The sequence below is a fragment of the Pleurodeles waltl genome, chromosome 1_1 (assembly GCF_031143425.1).
Source record: "Pleurodeles waltl isolate 20211129_DDA chromosome 1_1, aPleWal1.hap1.20221129, whole genome shotgun sequence".
NCBI classification, from domain to species: Eukaryota; Metazoa; Chordata; class Amphibia; order Caudata; family Salamandridae; genus Pleurodeles; species Pleurodeles waltl.
Genome location: NC_090436.1, coordinates 88,320,048 through 88,344,048, shown reverse-complemented (window position 1 = coordinate 88,344,048; position 24,001 = coordinate 88,320,048). Strand labels below are relative to the sequence as shown.

Sequence of the window (24,001 nt, the reverse complement as noted above, 5' to 3'; positions counted from 1 at the left end):
GCCCAAGTTTGGTGGAGGTAAGTCCTTGCCTCACCTCACTGGGCTGCATTGCTGGGAACCGCGACTTTGCAAGCTACTCCGCCCCCTGTGCACTTCCGGCGGAAATCCTTCGTGCACAGCCAAGCCTGGGTCCACGGCACTCTAACCTGCATTGCACGACTTTCTAAGTTGGTCTCCGGCGACGTGGGACTCCTTTGTGCAACTTCGGCGAGCACCGTTTCACGCATCCTCGTAGTGCCTGTTTCTGGCACTTCTCCGGGTGCTACCTGCTTCAGTGAGGGCTCCTTGTCTTGCTCGACGTCCCCTCTCTCTGCAGGTCCAATTTGCCACCTCCTGTCCCTCCTGGGCCCCAGCAGCGTCCAAAAACGCCAAACGCACGATTTGCGTGTAGCAAGGCTTGTTGGCGTCCATCCGGCGGGAAAACACTTCTGCACGACTCTCCAAGGCGTGGGGGATCCATCCTCCAAAGGGGAAGTCTCTAGCCCTTGTCGTTCCTGCAGTATTCACAGTTCTTCAGCCTAGTAAGAGCTTCTTTGCACCAACCGCTGGCATTTCTTGGGCATCTGCCCATCTCCGAGTTGCTTGTGACTTTTGGACTTGGTCCCCTTGTTCCACAGGTACCCTCAGTCAGGAATCCATCGTTGTTGCATTGCTGATTTGTGTTTTCCTTGCATTTTCCCTCTAACACGACTATTTTGTCCTTAGGGGAACTTTGGTGCACTTTGCACTCACTTTTCAGGGTCTTGGGGAGGGTTATTTTTCTAACTCTCACTATTTTCTAATAGTCCCAGCGACCCTCTACAAGGTCACATAGGTTTGGGGTCCATTCGTGGTTCGCATTCCACTTCTGGAGTATATGGTTTGTGTTGCCCCTATCCCTATGTTTCCCCATTGCATCCTATTGTAACTATACATTGTTTGCACTGTTTTCTAAGACTATACTGCATATTTTTGCTATTGTGTATATATATCTTGTGTATATTTCCTATCCTCTCACTGAGGGTACACTCTAAGATACTTTGGCATATTGTCATAAAAATAAAGTACCTTTATTTTTAGTATAACTGTGTATTGTGTTTTCTTATGATATTGTGCATATGACACTAAGTGGTACTGTAGTAGCTTCACACGTCTCCTAGTTCAGCCTAAGCTGCTCTGCTAAGCTACCATTATCTATCAGCCTAAGCTGCTAGACACCCTATACACTAATAAGGGATAACTGGGCCTGGTGCAAGGTGCAAGTACCCCTTGGTACTCACTACAAGCCAGTCCAGCCTCCTACATTGGTTGTGCAGTGGTGGGATAAGTGCTTGAGACTACTTACCACTCTTGTCATTGTACTTTTCATAAGAGAAAAATATACAAAACAAGGTCAGTGTATATACACATAGCCAAAAAGTTTTGCATTTCCTCTTTTCACTCTTTTCTAAGTGCTGAAAAGTACTACTAAACTTTCAAAAAGTTCTTAAAAGTTTAAAAAGTTTTTTTCTGTCTTTACAAAAAGTTCTGAAAACTTTTTTCTCTTTGTCTATCACTTTAACTCTCTCTAAAAATGTCTGGCACAGGCCAAAATGTTGAACTGTCCAAACTTGCATATGATCACCTTAGCTGGAAAGGAGCAAGGAGTCTCTGCATAGAGAGAGGTTTGAGTGTAGGGAAGAATCCTTCCTTAGAACTGTTAATTAATATGCTTAGAGTACAGGATAAGGCCATAAGTGCCCAATCTGTAGAAACAGTAGCTAATGGTTCTCAATCTGATCCAGGGACTCCCCCAGGAAAAGGTTCAGGAAAGAAACTTCTCAGCCTGCCCATTACTAGACAGTCTAGCATAGTTGGTACAGAGGTTGAATCACACCATACTGATGATGTGATCTCACATTATGCTGGTAGCCAAGCTGTTAGGGTGCCCTCTGTAAGGGACAGGTCTCCTTCTGTTCATTCCCATCATACCTCTGTATCTAGAAATGTCCCTCCCACCCACCCTGATGACAGATTGTTAGAAAGGGAGCTCAATAGATTGAGAGTGGAACAAACCAGACTGAAGCTCAAGAAGCAACAGCTGGATTTGGATAGACAGTCTTTAGAAATAGAGAGGGAAAGACAGAAGTTGGGTTTAGATACCCATGGTGGCAGCAGCAGTATTCCCCATAGTCATCCTGCAAAAGAGCATGATTCCAGGAATCTGCACAAGATAGTTCCCCCTTATAAGGAGGGGGATGACATTAACAAGTGGTTTGCTGCACTTGAGAGGGCCTGTGTTGTACAGGATGTCCCTCAAAGGCAGTGGGCTGCTATCCTATGGCTATCATTTAGTGGAAAAGGTAGGGATAGGCTCCTTACTGTGAAAGAAAATGATGCCAATAATTTTACAGTTCTTAAGAATGCACTCCTGGATGGTTATGGCTTAACCACTGAACAGTACAGGATAAAGTTCAGAGAGACCAAAAAGGAGTCTTCACAAGACTGGGTTGATTTCATTGACCATTCAGTGAAGGCCTTGGAGGGGTGGTTACATGGCAGTAAAGTTACTGATTATGAAAGCCTGTATAACACAATCCTGAGAGAGCATATACTTAATAATTGTGTGTCTGATTTGTTGCACCAGTACCTGGTAGACTCTGATCTGACCTCTCCCCAAGAATTGGGAAAGAAGGCAGACAAATGGGTCAGAACAAGGGTGAACAGAAAAGTTCATACAGGGGGTGACAAAGATGGCAATAAGAAGAAAGATGGTGAAAAATCTCAAGATAAGCATGGGGATAAGGGTAAAACCAAAGATCCCACTTCAAATCTTAAACACTCTTCAGAGGGTGGGGATAAAACAAATTCTTCCTCTTCTTCCCAACCTGCACACATTAAAAAGCCTTGGTGCTTTGTGTGTAAAAACAGAGGCCATAGGCCAGGGGATAAGTCCTGTCCAGGTAAACCCCCTGAGCCTACCACCACTAATACATCAAGCTCTAGTGCCCCTAGCAGTAGTGATACTAGTGGTGGGACTGCTGGCAACAGTCAAGCAAAGGGTGTAGTTGGGTTCACTTATGGGTCCATAGTGGAAACTGATGTAATCAGTCCCAAGACAGTTTCTGTCACACCTAGTGGCATTGGCCTTGCCACACTGGCTGCTTGTCCCCTTACAATGGATAAGTACAGGCAGACAGTTTCAATAAATGGTGTTGAGGCCTTGGCCTACAGGGACACAGGTGCCAGTTTCACTTTGGTGACTGAAAACCTAGTGCCTCCTGAACAACACATCATTGGACAACAGTATAAGATTATTGATGTCCATAACTCCACTAAGTTTCTTCCCTTAGCTATAATTCAGTTTAGTTGGGGTGGAGTTACTGGCCCTAAGCAGGTGGTGGTATCACCTAGCTTACCTGTAGACTGTCTCTTAGGTAATGACCTAGATGCCTCAGGTTGGGCTGATGTAGAGTTTTATGCCCATGCAGCCATGCTGGGCATCCCTGAGGAATTGTTCCCTCTCATTTCAAGTGAAATGAAAAAGCAAAGGAGAGAAGGCCTGAAAACTCAGGATCCCTCTCCAGCAACAGGTAAAAAGGGTATCACAGTATCCCCTAACCACCCTACCATTCAGGATACTATTCCTGTGGTGGGAGAAACCTCTCCTGGGGTGGCACCTGTTCCAAGGGAATCATCAGCTGGCAAAGCTGGACTCCCTGAGGTGGAAGTACCTCTCTGTGGGATAACTAACATTGGTGAGAAAAAGAGCACCATTTTAGTTAACATGGAGCATCCCTCCAACCCTCCCAGAGAAACTTTAGTGCAGAAACTCTGCACTGCCTCACAACACTTAGGACAGAATCCCTGCCCTAGTGTGGAGCTGATAGGACAGCATCCCTGCCCTGCTCCAACCCAAGAGAAACAGCATCCCTGTTCTCTCTTCCAGCCATATGGACAAAGTTTTTGCCCAGCTATGGCTTTTCTGAGACAGCATCCCTGTCTGGCATTTCCATCACTACAAATAGGTTCAGTGGACAATTCCCACTGCTCTAAACTAAAACTTACTGATAGAAACTCTGAAAATACATCTTCACATTGTTGCTTAGCTAAAAAACTTCAAACAGGGTGGTTTACATCCCCACAGGGAAGTAACCATATAGTGGATGATAAAGGGAGTAACCAGTCTATTGCAGAGCTACTCTCTACTTATCACCACTTAGACAATAAAGTCTCAACTGGCCAAGGTTAGCCTTATTGTCCTTCGTTTGGGGGGGGGTTGTGTGAGAAGGTAGCCTCTTTCTAGCCTTGTTACCCCCACTTTTGGCCTGTTTGTGAGTGTATGTCAGGGTGTTTGTCACTGTTTTCACTGTCTCACTGGGATCCTGATAGCCAGGCCTCAGTGCTCATAGTGAAAACACCATGTTTTCAGTATGGTTGTTATGTGTCACTGGGATCCTGCTAGTCAGGACCCCAGTGCTCATAGGTTTGTGGCCTATATGTATGTGTCACTGGGACCCTGTCACACAGGGCCCCAGTGCTCATAGGTGTGCATGTATATGTTCCCTGTGTGGTGCCTAACTGTCTCACTGAGGCTCTGCTAATCAGAACCTCAGTGGTTATGCTCTCTCATTTCTTTCCAAATTGTCACTGACAGGCTAGTGACCATTTTTACCAATTTACATTGGCTTACTGGAACACCCTTATAATCCCCTAGTATATGGTACTGAGGTACCCAGGGTATTGGGGTTCCAGGAGATCCCTATGGGCTGCAGCATTTCTTTTGCCACCCATAGGGAGCTCTGACAATTCTTACACAGGCCTGCCACTGCAGCCTGAGTGAAATAACGTCCACGTTATTTCACAGCCATTTTACACTGCACTTAAGTAACTTATAAGTCACCTATATGTCTAACCTTTACCTGGTAAAGGTTAGGTGCAAAGTTACTTAGTGTGAGGGCACCCTGGCACTAGCCAAGGTGCCCCCACATTGTTCAGAGCCAATTCACTGAACTTTGTGAGTGCGGGGACACCATTACACGCGTGCACTACATATAGGTCACTACCTATATGTAGCTTCACCATGGTAACTCCGAATATGGCCATGTAACATGTCTATGATCATGGAATTGCCCCCTCTATGCCATCCTGGCATTGTTGGTACAATTCCATGATCCCAGTGGTCTGTAGCACAGACCCTGGTACTGCCAGACTGCCCTTCCTGGGGTTTCACTACAGCTGCTGCTGCTGCCAACCCCTCAGACAGGCAGCTGCCCTCCTGGGGTCCAGCCAGGCCTGGCCCAGGATGGCAGAACAAAGAACTTCCTCTGAGAGAGGGTGTGACACCCTCTCCCTTTGGAAAATGGTGTGAAGGCAGGGGAGGAGTAGCCTCCCCCAGCCTCTGGAAATGCTTTGTTGGGCACAGAGGTGCCCAATTCTGCATAAGCCAGTCTACACCGGTTCAGGGACCCCTTAGCCCCTGCTCTGGCGCGAAACTGGACAAAGGAAAGGGGAGTGACCACTCCCCTGACCTGCACCTCCCCTGGGAGGTGTCCAGAGCTCCTCCAGTGTGCTCCAGACCTCTGCCATCTTGGAAACAGAGGTGCTGCTGGCACACTGGACTGCTCTGAGTGGCCAGTGCCACCAGGTGACGTCAGAGACTCCTTGTGATAGGCTCCTTCAGGTGTTAGTAGCCTTTCCTCTCTCCTAGGTAGCCAAACCCTCTTTTCTGGCTATTTAGGGTCTCTGTCTCTGGGGAAACGTTAGATAACGAATGCATGAGCTCAGCCGAGTTCCTCTGCATCTCTCTCTTCACCTTCTGATAAGGAAACGACCGCTGACCGCGCTGGAAGCCTGCAAACCTGCAACATAGTAGCAAAGACGACTACTGCAACTCTGTAACGCTGATCCTGCCGCCTTCTCGACTGTTTTCCTGCTTGTGCATGCTGTGGGGGTAGCCTGCCTCCTCCCTGCACCAGAAGCTCCGAAGAAATCTCCCGTGGGTCGACGGAATCTTCCCCCTGCAACCGCAGGCACCAAAAAGCTGCATTACCGGTCCCTTGGGTCTCCTCTCAGCACGACGAGCGAGGTCCCTCGAATCCAGCGACACCGTCCAAGTGACCCCCACAGTCCAGTGACTCTTCAGCCCAAGTTTGGTGGAGGTAAGTCCTTGCCTCACCTCACTGGGCTGCATTGCTGGGAACCGCGACTTTGCAAGCTACTCCGCCCCCTGTGCACTTCCGGCGGAAATCCTTCGTGCACAGCCAAGCCTGGGTCCACGGCACTCTAACCTGCATTGCACGACTTTCTAAGTTGGTCTCCGGCGACGTGGGACTCCTTTGTGCAACTTCGGCGAGCACCGTTTCACGCATCCTCGTAGTGCCTGTTTCTGGCACTTCTCCGGGTGCTACCTGCTTCAGTGAGGGCTCCTTGTCTTGCTCGACGTCCCCTCTCTCTGCAGGTCCAATTTGCCACCTCCTGTCCCTCCTGGGCCCCAGCAGCGTCCAAAAACGCCAAACGCACGATTTGCGTGTAGCAAGGCTTGTTGGCGTCCATCCGGCGGGAAAACACTTCTGCACGACTCTCCAAGGCGTGGGGGATCCATCCTCCAAAGGGGAAGTCTCTAGCCCTTGTCGTTCCTGCAGTATTCACAGTTCTTCAGCCTAGTAAGAGCTTCTTTGCACCAACCGCTGGCATTTCTTGGGCATCTGCCCATCTCCGAGTTGCTTGTGACTTTTGGACTTGGTCCCCTTGTTCCACAGGTACCCTCAGTCAGGAATCCATCGTTGTTGCATTGCTGATTTGTGTTTTCCTTGCATTTTCCCTCTAACACGACTATTTTGTCCTTAGGGGAACTTTGGTGCACTTTGCACTCACTTTTCAGGGTCTTGGGGAGGGTTATTTTTCTAACTCTCACTATTTTCTAATAGTCCCAGCGACCCTCTACAAGGTCACATAGGTTTGGGGTCCATTCGTGGTTCGCATTCCACTTCTGGAGTATATGGTTTGTGTTGCCCCTATCCCTATGTTTCCCCATTGCATCCTATTGTAACTATACATTGTTTGCACTGTTTTCTAAGACTATACTGCATATTTTTGCTATTGTGTATATATATCTTGTGTATATTTCCTATCCTCTCACTGAGGGTACACTCTAAGATACTTTGGCATATTGTCATAAAAATAAAGTACCTTTATTTTTAGTATAACTGTGTATTGTGTTTTCTTATGATATTGTGCATATGACACTAAGTGGTACTGTAGTAGCTTCACACGTCTCCTAGTTCAGCCTAAGCTGCTCTGCTAAGCTACCATTATCTATCAGCCTAAGCTGCTAGACACCCTATACACTAATAAGGGATAACTGGGCCTGGTGCAAGGTGCAAGTACCCCTTGGTACTCACTACAAGCCAGTCCAGCCTCCTACACTCACCCAAAGCAAAATAGAACACTGGTTATCATTAACACTGTCCATGGCAGGCAGTATATCCATTATAAAAATCCTGATCCTTCCCAAAGGCTATATTTAATCCAGTGCAACATGTACCGTATATATCGTGTATGATACTGAAGCAATTAGAATCCACGGTGACCAGTACAGTGAGGGGGAAAAGAGAAGTTGGTTAGGAGGAGGTACGGTGTGAATTTGAACAGGGAGGACTACTAGTCCTGGACATGGACGCATATTACCAAGCTTCCCAGTTGCAGTTCATGTAGGGGAGGTATGACACGGACATGTGCAAAGATAGGGCACTTTAAGTAGTGCGCTGACACAAGAGGAGCTGACTCTGAAAAATATACAAAGGATCCCACCACAGAAGGCGCAAACGCAGTGCAAGAAGGGACTCTTAAATAGAGAGTACATGCACTTCTATATTTCCATTTAAAGCACTGTACAAACGTATAGTGCAACTGGTGTTATATGCATGGGGCCTGTACAGGTCGAGATGGGGGAGCAGTTTACCATATGCGCGGAATCTCCCAATATGGGACATCCTCGAATTTAGCCGTTTAGGGGAGAGCAGAGAAGGAGGAGACCTGTATGAGGACAGATTGTTACTCATTGGGGAGGCGGGGGTGCGGTGGACGCAAATGACAAATTACAAATGAGAGAGCATCAGTTTCTACTTCACTGATGAATTCGGGATATGGCCCAGAAGATTTGAGCAGAGATAGGAAGAGCCTAGACTTTCGGCCATGTTGAGCCTTATAATACAGACAGAAAAAGAGCTTTGCTGATCACTCGGGTATACCTAGCATTACATGAAGATACAACCACGCCCCTCATTGCAGTCCGCCTCCCAGAAACGAGAAGCAGACTGCAATGAACTGCTCTAATATGCACAATGGCAAGAAGAGCTCAGGCTCACTTGGAAAGCCCAGCAAAGGTCAATTCAGCGTGATTCAGTTTAACTATACAGACCATACATATGTCCAGTGCTTAATTTGAGCCGGTGGCCGCTGCTCAGCGCCGGCACTTCTGATTGTTGAGATTAGAGATTTAGACAACCACAGGGTTGAGTTCAGCATGGGACGGCGTCTACCCTCTGAAAATTGTGGGGAGATTGTGTCTACCCGCGCCTCGAGCCTGGCCTGCAGTAGATGCATGGTTGAAGGGTGTGGCTGAGGTGAATGTCGCCTAAGGAGCCATAACAGAATTGGTGAGAACAGATGCTGAGCTCCCATCAGATATCTATGGCATGCACGGACTAGGGCGCTGAGATTCCATGATAGAGCTAAAGGGGGCAATGTCTGGACGTTCTGCGGCCTCCACCGTGGAGCGCCACTCAGCAGGTGTCGAGAGTTGCGCTCAGGGGTGGTTGCACCCCTCCCCGTCAGGATACCCGACACTGCACGCAACGATGTGAACAAACCAGTGAGGCGCCGGGGAACCCTAACCCTGTGGCAGGTGTTTAAAACTAGTTGCAATACAGTTGCAAAGATGCTAATATTTAGAAAAGTGTTTGCAGATGTTTACACAGTAACGACACGCTGGATGTGCTTGTGTATGTTGTAAAACTGAATTAAAAAAAAATTCTTAAAAATTGTGAATTTTTTTGATGTTGTACTCATTTTAAATATTCAGTGTTATATTAGCCTACATTCAGGAGCGTCTCCATTTGGTGACTCCTTTCTTCTTACCTTCACTGGGTTTTCCTCAACACCACTACACTTCAAATCCTTGCTTTTACCCATCGGGTCAATTGTTTCCAGATTCACATTAACGTAGCCACGCCATTTTAAAAGACGTTTCTATTTCTACATTTACTATCACGATAGCCCTTGCTGCCCATTTTTCATACGCATTTATCTGTCACGATTTGCACAGAGTTCGACTTCCTGTGTTCTCATTAAATGAGCTCAGATGGCATAAATAACACATTGTGCTTCCGTGTTGTGCCACGGTCACTCTTCATTAGATATTCCAGTGGATCACACAAAATAGATGGAACTTATCAAACGCGAGGTTGCCAGACTGAATAAAAGGGCAACTGAAACAAAACTCGCAACAAACACCTATCCACGCAGAACACACAGTACACGGGAGAAAGGCTGCACGGCATTTAAAAGAGAAAAAGGACTCGGGAAAACCAGCAAGGTCGCACTGCACAGCAACATCAAAAGAAAAGGAAACAGCGTAACCCCCTTTCAGAACTGATAAGTCCCCAAAAATAAGAGCCGCTAGAACTGTCGATTATTATTCACGTTTCATGCACTTCCGCAATTGTCAAGTCCTTAAACTTGTTAAAATGTATTAATACAAATAAAAACACTGCCTAGCTCCGATATCATTTTGTTGGGCAGCTCATAATAGCGACAATACAATTATCACGTCCTGCCATATGTGTAGCTAGGGAAAAGAAACCAACTAAGCACTGGTCAGCCTCGTCGATCAAACTTGAACCTCACACGCCCTCTAGTGGTCACGCTCTAAAAATAAATTGTCCCCTCAAGACTTCAATTAAGTAAAAAACAAAATCACAGCTGTCTTTTTAGCCCACTTCCAGGCAGCTTTAGCTGCTTCTCCAGACTACTATTTCCCAATAACCTAATATAGAACATACATAAAAAGAGGGGCTTTTGGTCAGCAGGCTTCATCCATGGGTCTGTTGAACATCATTCATATTTTGCTTCTGCCCACCACAGCAGCCCGCTCTGGGGAATGGGTCCCCCACTCCTACCACGTCCCCTTCATGTTAAGGGACTACACAAAGGTTTGCATATTGATCACATCTGCTTAAGTACTTTTTCTTCAATGACAAACCTCCTTCCGTATGTTTAATATTTATTTTTGATTGCATTTAAAAAAAAAAAGACTATTTTGCTTGCAAGTCAGCTGACCAGTCACTGGTGATTTATTTCCTGTCTCCTATTTAGATGTGGCTTGATACTACGACATCTAACATCAGCCCCTGCTTGATCAAACGGAAAAGAGCTTCGATAAGCACTAATCAGAAATGGGCTTTAGTTAGTTGATTCCCCGACTGTAATATTGCACACATTTACAATGTTACGTCTATATATGACTGACAGGTTACCTTGTGGAAGTGGTTAGGCTCAATTCAGTTGGCCTGAGTTGGTTATGGTAACAAGGTAATGGATGATAAATGCTATATGATAAGGCCTGAATGGATTTTTGGGAAACATTGTGTCAGATGCCATAAGTCTAATCTGTGAATAACGAGTCAATCAATCAATCAATCAATATTTATAGAGCGCACTACGTACCCGTTAGGGTTTCAAGGCACTGAAGGGGGGCGCTGCTGCTACTGGTCGAAGAGCCAGGTCTTGAGGAGTCTCCTGAAGGTGAGAAGGTCCTGGGTCTGTCGCAGGGCGGTTGGGAGGGCGTTCCAGGTCTTGGCGGCGAGATAGGAGAAGGATCTGCCGCCGGAGGTCTTGTGTTGGAAGCGGGGAACGATGGCGAGGGCGAGGTTGGCGGAGCGGAGTTGGCGGGAGGGAACGTAGAAGTTGAGTCTGTTGTTCAGATAGGCTGGTCCGGCGTTGTGGAGTGCCTTGTGAGCGTGGGTGAGGAGCTTGAAGGTGATCCTCTTGTCCACGGGGAGCCAGTGGAGGTCCTTCAGGTGGTGGGAGATGTGGCATCGGCGGGGTACGTCGAGGACCAGTCGGGCGGAGGCGTTTTGGATGCGTTGGAGGCATCGGATGTCTTTTGCTGGGATGCCTGTGTAGAGTGCGTTGCCGTAGTCTGGTCTACTGCTGACGAGGGCCTGGGTCACCGTTTTTCTGGTGTCCGTCGGGATCCATTTGTAGATTCTACGGAGCATGGGGAGAGTGTTGTAGCAGGAGGAGGAGACTGCGTTGACCTGTTTGGACATGGTGAGGGCGGAGTCGAGGACGAAGCCCAGGTTGCGTGCGTGGTTGGTTGGTGTTGGAGGGGGTCCCAGTGCGATGGGCCACCAGGAGTCGTCCCAGGCCGAGGGGGTGCGTCTGAGGACCTCCGTCTTGTCGGAGTTCAATTTCAGGCGGCTTTTTCTCATCCATTCGGCGATGGACTTCATTCCCTCATGGAGGTTGGCTTTGGCGGTGTGTGGGTCTTTGGTGAGGGAGAGGATGAGCTGGGTGTCGTCGGCGTAGGAGAGAATGTTGAGGTTGTGCTGACGGGCCAGTTGTGCGAGGGGGGCCATGTAAATGTTGAACAGCGTCGGGCTTAGGGAAGAGCCTTGGGGTACGCCGCAGATGATGTTGGTGGCTTCGGAGCGGAAGGGAGGGAGTCAGACTCTCTGGGTTCTGCCGGAGAGGAAGGAGGAGATCCAGTTGAGGGCTTTTTCTTGTATTCTGGCTTTGTGGAGGCGTGTTAGTAGGGTGCGGTGACAAACCGTGTCGAAGGCTGCGGAGAGGTCCAGGAGGATGAGGGCTGATGTTTCGCCGTTGTCCATATGCTGTCTGATGTTGTCTGTAGCGGCGAGGAGAGCAGTTTCAGTGCTGTGGTTGCGTCTGAAACCGGACTGGGAGGGGTCCAGGATGGAGTGGTCCTCGAGGTGGTGGGTGAGCTGAGCGTTGACGATCTTCTTGATGACCTTCGCCGGGAAGGGGAGGAGGGAGATCGGGCGGAAGTTTTTGAGGTCGTTGGGGTCTGCCTTGGGTTTCTTGAGGAGGGCGTGGATGTCGGGGTGCTTCCAGCTTTCCGGGAAGGTTGCGGTTTCGAAGGATAAGTTGATGATCTTTCGGAGTTGGGGGGGCAATGGTAGAGTCGGCTTTGTTGTAGACGTGGTGGGGGCATGGGTCTGAGAGGGATCCTGAGTGGATGGAGTTCATGATCTTGCAGGTTTCCGAGTCGTCTACGTGGGTCCAGGCGGTCGGTGTAGGTGGAGCTGTCGGAGATGGGGTCTGGCGGAGGCGTAGTGTTGAGGCTGTCGTGGATGTCGGCGATCTTCTGATAGAAGAAGGTGGACAGGGCGTCGCAGAGTTCTTGGGAGGGTGGGATGTCGTTGGCGCTGGGGTTGGATAGCTCTTTCACGATGCAGAAGAGTTCTTTGCTGTCGTGTGCGTTGTTGTTCAGGCGTTCTGTGAAGTGGGAGCGTTTGGCAAGTCGGATTAGCTGGTGGTGCTTGCGGGTGGCTTCCTTGTGGGCTGTCAGGCTGTCTGGTGTGCGTTCGAGGAGCCATTTCTTCTTTAGTTTCTGGCAGGTGCGTTTGGAGGTGATGAGTTCGTCCGGGAACCAGGTGGCTTTTTTCTTTCCTTGGTTGTCGGTGGGCTTTTTGAGAGGTGCGAGGGTGTTGGCGCAGTCGTTGATCCACCGTCGTAGGTTGATGGCGGCGGTGTCTGGGTCGGTGGGCGGGTTCTGGGCGAGGGTGCTGGTCAGTTGGTCTTCGGTGACTTTGCTCCAGCGGCGGTGAGGTGGTAGTTGGGTGCGGTGGTGTTCGGTGTGCTTCTTGAATGTGAAGTGGACGCAGTGGTGGTCGGTCCAGTGGAGTTCGGTGGTGTGGCTGAAGGTGACGTGGTTGTTGTTCTTGTTGCCTTCATAAAAGTGCATGGCACAACTGAACGGCCTAAAAAAAAACAAAAACAAAAAACTCACTAGTAGGACAGCCACATCACCGAATATGTTTTATATTTCACATATTATTACAATCATATGGTTGCCAGATTTGAGATGTGTTCTGCTTTCTTTTTTATCTTGTGGCATATAAACAATGAGGCACTGTACCAATATGCCAAGACCAGATGTATATTCTTTGCCAATGCTTTTTGTAAAAAAAAAAAAAAAAAAAAATGCAAGGCTAAAAAAAATTCATAAGAATACTAGATGAATAAATTACAATTACATAAATTTCAATTTCAGCTTGTATTTATATAGCACGGTTAATCACCCAAGAGGGCATCCAGGCACTGAGTTACTGATGTGCTCAGTAGAAAAGCCAAGTCTTGAGTCTCTTTCTGAATTCCTGTCGGGAGGGTGCTGTGCGGAGGTGGAGATTGTTCTAGGACTTGGCGGCGAGACATGCTGTATGTACATCATTGGCTTCAGCCCTCCCACATGCCTGCCATTTGCTGGCACTATAATTTTTTTCAATTTTGTGTTCTCCCCATGTGGAAAGGGAATGCATACGTCAGGCCTCTTCAAGGGTATAGTCCTCCACAAGCGCACCGCCCAACTATGGCAAAATATACTTAGTGAGCATTTTCTGACACTGTTTTAGGAGTACTTTGTTTTTTTGCAAATGGGTGACAGTCCCCCCAGAGGTTAGGAGCGCTGGTTAGGTCTTGCACTAATTTTTACAGTTATTATGTTTTGCACTAATTTTTACAGTTACTCAGTTTGTAATTCGAGCTTAGTGTGAATGGAGAGGACAACACCTTGCAGCTAAGGCATGAAACCCTAAGGCTGTTAATTGAAAAGGCCATTGATTTACTGCGCGCACTGTTTCTAGGCTTAACACTATACAATTCCAAGCTGAGATAAAGTGTACAACACTTCATGGATCCCCCTCCTTGGGTGCTGAATAAATCTAGGGATTGCCGAATACACAGAAGCACTCACTCACTATTCCACCCAGCTCTGTGCCTTGGTTGTCGGTCAGGATCAGCACAATGTTTTAGCGGGTAGTGTGTGCTGCCCAGGTGAGCTGGCATGTTGTGACAGAGCCAGGAGCAGCCACCCCCTTCATCGTACCCTAAAACTAAGAGGCCACTCACGCTCCACAAGGGTCTATCAGTGCCCATCTGCGCAGATCCATGCGTCTGCTGTGCAACTCCTTCTTCGTTAAGTGCACCGCTGGAATCAGAAAGTGAGACAGCTTCACATTTTGCACCTTGTTTGACTACGTCATATGACACCATGACAGAGCGGCCGCCTCCAACTGACTGCTCTGAGGGAGGCAGGGAGCAGGGGGCACACAAACGAAGGACAAACGTAAAGCATTTACCAAGAATGATGAAGGATTTTTGAAAGGCAAGCCCAGGAACGAGTGAAAGTGATGGGCGTGCGGTGGGCGTGGTTAAAAGTCCACAATACTTCCAACAGCTCGAAGCGCTTGCGCACTAGACCTAAAAAAAAGTACCCTTGTCACAGGATTGCATATGCGATTTGAAGATCCTCAAACAATAATAACATTTAATCTCTGGCTAACTGTCCTAGCACTGTTAGGTCTAAATCTTACCAACTCCTTGAATAACCCATGTACAAATAAGGGGGAATTTGGATTGTAGCCATGAGAGGCAAATTGGTTATAGTTCGAAATATTGCACATAGGCTTAGCAGCCTGCCATATCTTATGATATACTCCCAGTGTCTTAAACCTAGTCGGTTTAAACTAGGTTGCGTCAACCAACCCTTTCATAACTTTTATATTAAAACAGATCCCGCAAGGGTAGTTTGAAGCGACCCAAAACTGCAGATAAACCAAAAATAAGAGGACAAAAAATATTGCCAGATATTTGGAAGAGACATGCCACCAGAACTAAGAGGTATTATAAACAATGAATAGCACATCAAGGTATCTTACACTGCCAAAGTAATTTTTGCAAGTGTGCCTCGACTTTCTTAGAAAATGCTCTGGGAAGATACAGGGGAATTGACCTGAGTAAATATAAATATCAGGGCAAAATAATCATCTTAATTACACTGCATGTTCCAATTAATACAAGTTTAAGTCCATCCCACGTCCTAAAAATTGCAAAACAATTTATATACAAGTCTTAGTAGTTTAAGTTAATTGTATCCAAACAGCTGGTAGAAACCTGAACACTCAAGTATGTGGCTGAATTAACAATCTGGTGTTCATGTGTTGCCATAGAGAGGATGGTGACTATTCGGCTTCTTAGCACTGTGTAGCTTATAGCTCGAAAACACGGGCAAACTGCAAAGCAGTCTGCTCAATCGCACTGATGGCTTTTAGGGCCAGAAGACATATCAGCTATATCATCCGCATATGCTAAAATCCTTACCTATAGAATATTGCTAAAAATCGCAAAGCAAAACAATAAGTTTCTAAATAAAGAGCAAAGAGCTGCAGAGATGGACAGCTCCACCTTGTCCCACAATTACTACAAATAACATGTAAGAGATTACCCATCCAGTTTACACGTGCTGTCAAAGAAGAATATATGGCTTTCATGCAAGTCAGAAAACCAGACCTAATGCCAATAATAGCCATGACAGTCGACAGGAACCGCCAGGAAAACCTGTCTAATGCCTTTTCAACATTCAACAGGATCAACTTGGCGGGACTCATGAGATTCATCGCCACCTCAAGCCCTGAGACAGCCAAGCTGATGTGAGAAGTAGTATGCTTTTGAGGTATAACTGCTTGCTCCATTGGGTTAACACATGAGATGACAACACGAACAACACAACTGGAAAGAATACAAGTTTCAAAAGCCACCCCTTCCGCGCTCTTTCCCCTTTCCAGGACTTACTTAATACCAGCCCCAGCTCAGATATGCAGAAGACGTGCTAAAGGCAAGCCCATCTGTGCCCAGCATCAAAAGCCCTGATCCAACTGCTCCCCAGCGGTCCTCAGCAACATTCCTCCAGACTCTCAACCCTGGAGGACCAACCAATCTCCTCACTTTGGTCATGCAGCAGCATACAACACAGAACAAGCATTTGCAATGCGATGGGTCTCGCATTTGCTCGAGTTACAGCTACTGACATTGTAAATTCCTAACTGGACTTTTCTTGCCACAAATTGAAAATGAAAAGTAACACAGTCGACATAAGTGAGCCGATTCAAAACACCAGGGCCGCCATGAGCATGAGCGCAAAGGAGAGACACAAAAAGAAAAAAAGTTTGTGCACAGTCAAACATATCGGCAATCATGCAATTATGCATGTAACAGAGTCAGTCTGCAAGGCAATATCAAAACCTCCCCAAGGCAGGACAAACGTAAATCATTTACCAATGATTACAAAGGATTTTTGAAAGGCAAGCCCATGAACAAGAGAAAGTGATGGGCGTGGGGTGGGCATGGTTAAAAGCCCACAAGACTTATAACATGTCAAAGTGCTTGCACACTCAACCTAAAAAGCCTTCACCTGCACCCACTGACACTTCATGTGTACAATCTCACCCACCACACAAGCCCCACCTACACACACTCCGTCTACACTCAGCAAGCCACCCACTCCTACTGGTAAACATGCTCCTCAAGACACACTGTCATGCAAGAACAACTGCTCACTCAGCAAGCATGGCACTGAAATCTGAGACCTACTGCACAACGATACTCCAAGACATGTTGCACCCTCGTGACAGTGTCCAACATCGCCATGGCCATCCCAGCTCCATACAAGATCGTCAACAAGGCCCCTAACACAGACCCAAAGAGGGAATTACCATAATGTTCAAGGAAACCATTAGCTGCACCATAACCACAGAGAATGTGAACCCCTACATGGAGCACCTACACTTCAAATCTTGGCAAATTTCACCCTGGACAGAACACCAGTCTACAGATTATCCGGACCACAAGCATTCTTCCCTAACAACATCAAAGATTTTGCACTTTCTCACCAATGACTCTAAAACCTACATCCTCCTAGGTGATTTCAATATCCAACTGGAATACTGGACTGATTCCAACTCAACCACACTCCTTGAAAGCCTAGGAAACCTCAGACTGAAATATCATTGGGCCCATACACACCGCCTGACAAACCTTTCACCCCGTTCTTCATCTCTTTCAATGACGTCAAGGTCACAGCGGCCCTGCCAGTCATCTGCATTGACTATGCAGTCGTCACTTCCAGATCAACACCCCACGCCACAAAAAAAATAAACCTCCACTACAGGGCAGGCCAACCACAGCTGAAACAACCTTAGAGAAATGGACTGGTCCCACACCCTATGTCAGAACCAGGCCAATCCCACCAGAAATGTAACCAGCAACATCAACCAGTCCATAAATAAAACCACCAGAAGAAAACCTGGAAGTGGGTCAGCTGGTACACAGAAGAACACTGATCAACTAAGTGACACTGCAGATAACTGGAACGAAAATGGAGAATCAATATAAAACAAATCAACAAGACCACCTTCAAAGCTGTCCTTATATGCTACCATAAACAAATTAGAGAAATCAAGAAGGCCTTAGCAGAGAGCATAGAATCCCGCTCCAACAGAAGCAAAGCGATCTTCTTAATAGTCAAGGAATTCACAGCACCAGCATCCACCACTAACAGCAACACCCCCACCCAAGACCTATGTGACTACCTATCAGAATTCCTCAGCAAAAAAATCACAACTATCTAAAACAATTTTTATCCCCAACCGAACCCCAGCAGCCTCACCTCCAGCCTACCGACGAAAAACCAAGGAAATAGCATGACTACTTGGAAAACGTGACTGCGGAAGAAACAGCCACCATCATGAGAACCATCCACTCCGGGGCCTGAGCGGACCCTTGCCCCCACCTCATCTACAACATGGGGGTATACCCCTCAGGGAAGCACTCAACCAGAACACCTTCATCGCCAATGCCACATTCCCGGAAGCATGGACACATTCAGCAGTGCAGAGACCACAAAAGGAATACTCTGCAGACCCTACGCTACTAGCAAATTACAGTCAATCTTTCTATTACCACACCCAGCCAAGGTAATTCAAAATGCAATAAACAAGTGGCTCACTGACTACGTAGACCAACACCAACTCTTAGACACCAGTCAATCAGGTTTCAGACCTAACCAGTCAGACAACCCACATCGCAGCAACCGATGACTTCAGGATAATCCTCATCCAAGTGGAAACACAAGCCCTCATCCTGCTTGATCTCTCAGCGGCCTTTGACACAGTCTCACAGTCCACCCTGATCAGATGGGTTTACAAGACAGGTATCCAAGGACCCGCTCTGAACTGAATCTGCCCCTTCCTCAATAGAAGAACCCAGAAATTCATAATTCCACCTTACACTTCTGAAGCCAGGACCCTCTCCTGTGGACCCCCCCCCACCCCCGGGATCATCCTTTTGCCCGACCTTTTTCGATATGCACATGACTCCACTGCCCAATACCAGGACGCACAGCATCAGCATTCTCTTCTATGCAGACAACACACAACTGATACTCCATGGACAAGACACCCATGAAGAAAAACAACTTGGCCACCTGCATGGCCACAGCAGCCACCAGGGTGAGATCACACTGCCTCAAGCTAAAGACGGACAAGACTATCACCAAAAAAAACTAAAATTCAAAAGCTAAAAATCACAAGAAGTTGAGATTGTTTTATTTTTTATTTTTAGAAAAGCAGACCTATCCAGGGGACATTACCTGGTGCCCAGCAGACTAATTAGATGACAAACTCAACATGACAGCCTAGGTCAACTCAGTCACCTCGACCTCCTTCCACATCCTAAGGATGCTGTGGAAAATCTTCAACTGGCTAACGGAAAACACAAAGAAAACAGTCCCACAGGCACTCATAGCCAGCCGAATTAACTATGGAAGCATACTCTTCACCTGAACCATCAAACAGCTCCTGAACCGACTCCAAAGCATCCAGAACCCAAGAGCAAGACTCTTCCTCAACCTACCTCGCTGCAACTACATCACACCTCAGAGAACTCCACTGGCTCCCCATACACACACACACACACACAAAAAATGGGCCCCACACACCTAAACATCCTCCAGACACCTCCACTCAGCACGACTTTCACTTGCACATATACAAAAACATTTTCTCACATCCCACTACATCTTTTCTTACAACTCCTCCAAAGCACGGACCTGCCACAGCACATTAGGGCCTCCACAGCTCTTCTTGAGTTCCGCAATTAACTCCAGGGAGTCCCCCACCTGCAAGGCACCTGGATAACCACATGGATGATTATATACAAATTGGCATAACATATAGATTTTTCAATCAGAGTTAATGAGCAAGATTAGACAAATATGTGCCCCAAGCTAGAGGCTTTTTATTTTTCTTTGAGAAAAGAGAGATAAAGTTTCTCTCCGCGAGGTAGGGACTGCAACACAACCAACATTTGAGTAAGAATGTTACCAAAGACCCTATAACATTCAACTGGGATTAAGTGTGGACCAGGTGCCTTACTAGGTAGGAGTGGAGCTATAGCCTCCTCTACATCTTGTTGTGCAATACAAAAATCCAAAATAGTGTTCTACTTTTGTGGGAGGACAGTTCTCAAAAAGCTGTATATTTCTGTTTGAGAGGCTAGCCAATTTATTCTATAAAGAATAATGTAAAATTGCTAAAAAAAAAACTGCAAACATGACCGAGCAACCACCATTAATTCACCAGCCGCATTTCAGATATTAATGAGTGAATTTCTGTTAGGTCTGTAACTTGAAATGGCAGCAACTGCCCCATCTCGTCACAAATCGGGAGGTGTGATAAGCCTGTGCCTTTTAAAATGTGTATGTAATTGGTTCTCCATGATTGGCATATTTGTTTTACTGTTAAGTCCCTAGTAAAGAGCACTAGCGGTTCCCAGGGCCTGTAAATCAAATGCTACTAGTGGACCTGCAGCACTGGTTGTGCCACCCACAGGAGCAGCCCTGTAAACATGGCTCAGACCTGCCACTGCAGTGTGTGTGTGCAGTTTTAAACTGCCAATTCTACTTGGCAAAGGTACCCATTTGCAAGGACCAAACCTTTCCTTTTTATACAGATAAGACATCCCCAAGGTAAACCCTAGGTAGCTCCATGCGCAGGGTGCAGTGTATGTTAAAGGTGGGACATGTACTCATCTGTTTTACGTGTCCTAACAGTGAAATACTGCCAAATTTGTTTTTCTCTGTTGCAAGGCCCTATCCCTCTCATAGGTTAACCTGGGGGCTGCCTTTAAATATCTTTCACCTGCAGTTCCCTTTAGGAGCAGATAGAGCTCTGGAGTTTAGTGTCTCTGAACTCACAATTCCAAAAATACATCTTTTGGTAAAGTTGGTTTTTAAATTTTCAGTTTGAAAATGCCACTTTTAGAAAGTGGGCATTCTATTGCTTAAACCATTCTGTGACTCTGCCTGCTTGTGTATTCCCCGACTGGGTCAGACTGACACTTGGGCTGTTTGTGAATCCCCTCTAAACAGTGACACAAAGGGAGCTGGGCTGTAGCCTGCATATCCTGATGGGCCATCTGGGCTACAGTGGAGGGAGAAGTGGTCACTTACACCTGAAAGGGCTGCCCTCACACAATGCAGTCGCCAACCCCCTGGTGTGAGTCTGGAGCCAGCCCGGGCAAGGAAGGATCTTGTGAACAACAGAGTTTCCTTTGAAGTTTACCTACGTCAAAGGTAGAAAGGGGTATAATTAGTGGACCCAAGACCCCAGATTTTCAGATTACTTCTGGAACCAAGAGGAACCTCTGCCAAGGAGGAGAGTAGAGGAGGTGGAAGAGGAGTACTGCCCCTTTGCCTGTGACTGTGCTTTGATGATGGGTTGGTCTGAGGTTGCTACTTCTGCCTGAAAGAGGACCAAGACTGGTACATTCCTGCTTGTGAAGTGTCTCCAAGGGCTTAGACTGAGCTTGCCTCCTGTTTTGAAGTCTTAGGGCCATCGAAGACTTCCTCTACCAGCACCTGGACTCCCTGCTGAGATTCCTGTCCTGCCAAGTAGTGCCCTATCCAGTCCCTGGGCCCTTGAAAGGTGAAACTGGTACAACTAGGACTAAAATCCAGGCACAAGAAGCTCTGCAGGGAAGAGTTTTGATGCACTGCCTGCAACACAGCTTAAACGATAAGCCACCCACCCGGCAAATGAAATCGACGCACCACCTGCATCGCAGCTGGAGAAACAATGCAACACCCATTTGTGGCTGCTGAAAACGACGCAAACCCCGCAGATTTCACACGCATCCTCTCTGGGCATCAAAATCATCGTGAACCTGTGCGGATTTGGGATGCCCAGTCTGGAAATCGGTGCATCGCTCTCTTGTGAGGGAGAAAAACAACGCAACACTTACCTGGCCGGAAAATAAATGACGCATGGCCTCACTTGTGAGTAAGGAATCAACACATTGCTGACTTTTCTGATGCACACTCCCCAGTGCAGCTTTATTTTTGACGCAGACCAGGTACTTTGTGTAAAAACAATGTTTCCATTGTTTTCCACGAAGTAAGACTTTTTCTACTTTAAAAATTTATAACTTGACCTGTGTATGCTGGATTTTTGTCATTTTGGTCCTGTTTGATTGAGATAAATATTGGCTATTTTTCTAAACTGGTGTGGTGTCCATTTTGCAGTGTTTCCCCTGTATTACTGTGTGTTGGGACAAATACTTTACACATTGCCTTTGAGATAAGCCTGACTGCTTCCGCCAAGCTACTAAGGGAGTGAGCAGGGGTTATCTAAAGTGTGTATCTCCATTGGCCGGACAAGAGTGAGGGTCCCTGCTAGGATAGAGTGCAAACTGAGTGCCAACCAGAGACAACATTTCTAACACTCAACACCACCCCAACAGTTCAACAAATTATTATAAAGTTAAAAGGTACAATAATTAGCCCGATGGCCCCTCCTTGGTCTGCAGTTGACTGAACAAGTCCTTCTCCTTAACATGTTCCTGTAAAATAAAAGTTCTACCCACAAGATTAATGCACAGATTCGCCAGGTCCAAAAGCAAGACTGTGGCTTCTGCCTTTTGGAAGGTGGGTGTTAACTCATGAAGCCGCCAGTGGCATTCCATAGTCTCATGACAGACGTCGGACCTTACAAAAAATTCAACACAGTGCACTGTTTCAGAGGTGTGCAGACGAGAAGTTGAAATATAAAATTCCCAGCATAAATAAGAATTGCTCAATGATATTGAGCTATTCTGTCTTTGGCACCCTTATGGAATAGAAATCTATGCACACTCTGAATCAAACAGCTCATATCCTAGTCACTAAACTTCAGTAATGCTTCTTTAAGCAATCTGACAATGTATGCTCTGGCTTCATCCCCTTCACTGCCCTCTGGAATAACAAGGACCTGAACATTTTTTCAACAAATTGGATTCTCCATGTCCTCTGTTTTAGAAGCCATACACTCATGAGTTCACCTTGATCTACCCACAGCTGTGGCTGAGTAGTGAGAACAGACATCAGGTTCACGGAGCGAGATGTTTTTCCAGGCGGCTGCATCTTATGTACGTATTTTTTGTCATTTTTCGAAGAGCCATTTGTGTGTTAGACCTGGCATCCTTGGCATGGTTTCCACATAACCTTTTGCCTTCAGATCTACTATTTGTGCTGACTTCGTTTTTTGCTGGCCTTAGGACTCTGCACACCTTACCCCTGCTAACCAGTGCTAAAGTACTTGTGCTCTCTGCCCAAAACATGGTAACACTGATTTATACAATTGGCATATTTAATCTACTTACAAGCCCCAAGGGCGGGGTGCAATGTGTTTGAAAACTTGGACATGTAAAGTTTTACATGTCCTTGTTAGTGAAAAACGTAGATTCGCGTTTCACTACTGCGATAGGTTAACACTGGAGTTGCCTTATTACATTTTATCAGAGTAAATTCCAAATGGGAAAAGATAACTGTTTCACTTTTGGTGTCTCTAGAAACCTAATTTAAAATCCTAACTTATGTTGAAGTCAGATTCTAAATTACAGTTCTGAAAATGCCACTTTTAGAAGTTGCCAATTTTTTGCCTAAGCCATTTGATAACTGCAGCCTGTCTCTGGTGACATGACTGGATGTAGTTGGTAGTTGGGCTTTGTGTATTCCTCCTAGATAGACAACCACACACAATGGAAGCTTAGGTCTGACTGAATGGGCCATCACAGGCAAGATGGGAGGGAGGAGTTGGGTCCAGCCTCACTTGCATCTCAAAAGGCTGAGTCCTGCATCCACACAAATGGCTGCTTACCCCCTGAAGTTAGTCTGGAGCCAGGGAAGACAGGACACCTACACACTTCAAAGGTGTGCCTCTAGAAGCTTCTCCCAACTTCAGAGGCACACCTGTGTGTAAAGGGAGGACCTCAGCCCACCACTTCAGTACAGTTCTGTGCCTGTCGATACTGTGCCACGAAAAAGGTCTGCTTTGCTGCTACAAGGACTGCCACTCTGCTGGAGCTGAAGGAACAGCTGCCCTGCTGCTTGAAGCCCTCTTGCCTGGGTGAGGAGGAATGGACCTTCTTCTTTTGCACCCAGAGCGACTCTCAAGGCTAGCCTTTGACTGGCTTCCTGCTCTAAAACCTCAGGGACATAACAGGCTTCCGACAACCTTGCATCTGCACATGCACTCTGCCATCTGTGAGATGCTCTGTCAGTATGTGGTACCAGCAGAACCGATGCATCTTATCTGCTGTGTGGCAGAACCCCAAGTAGAAGTGCAGCGTCTCTGCTGCTCAGTGGACTGGACCAGTCAAAAAAATGTTCATCGCCATTACAGCCCGCATCGCCTTCGGAACGGCTACTGCGCAACACATCCTCATTGCATGTCATCTGCAGCCTCATGACAACAGACACTGCAGCCTTGCAGCTCTTTGGAACCAACGTATCACCCCCCAACTGCGCACAACATCCTTGAAGCCAGACTTCCCATCGCTAGCCCCATTGACAGGACCCTCAATGTCGACGTAAAAGGCCCTCGCACTGCAGCCTTGCCACATCTCGGAACGGATGCATCGCCTGCAC

General features: G+C 46.9%; 1 protein-coding gene across 2 annotated transcripts in view; it reads right to left on the bottom strand.

The window, feature by feature from the left end:
* The window catches only part of KIAA1328 (KIAA1328 ortholog), a 665,562-nt gene that overhangs the window by 442,575 nt on the left and 198,986 nt on the right, over positions 1 to 24,001 (bottom strand). The window lies entirely within an intron of this gene.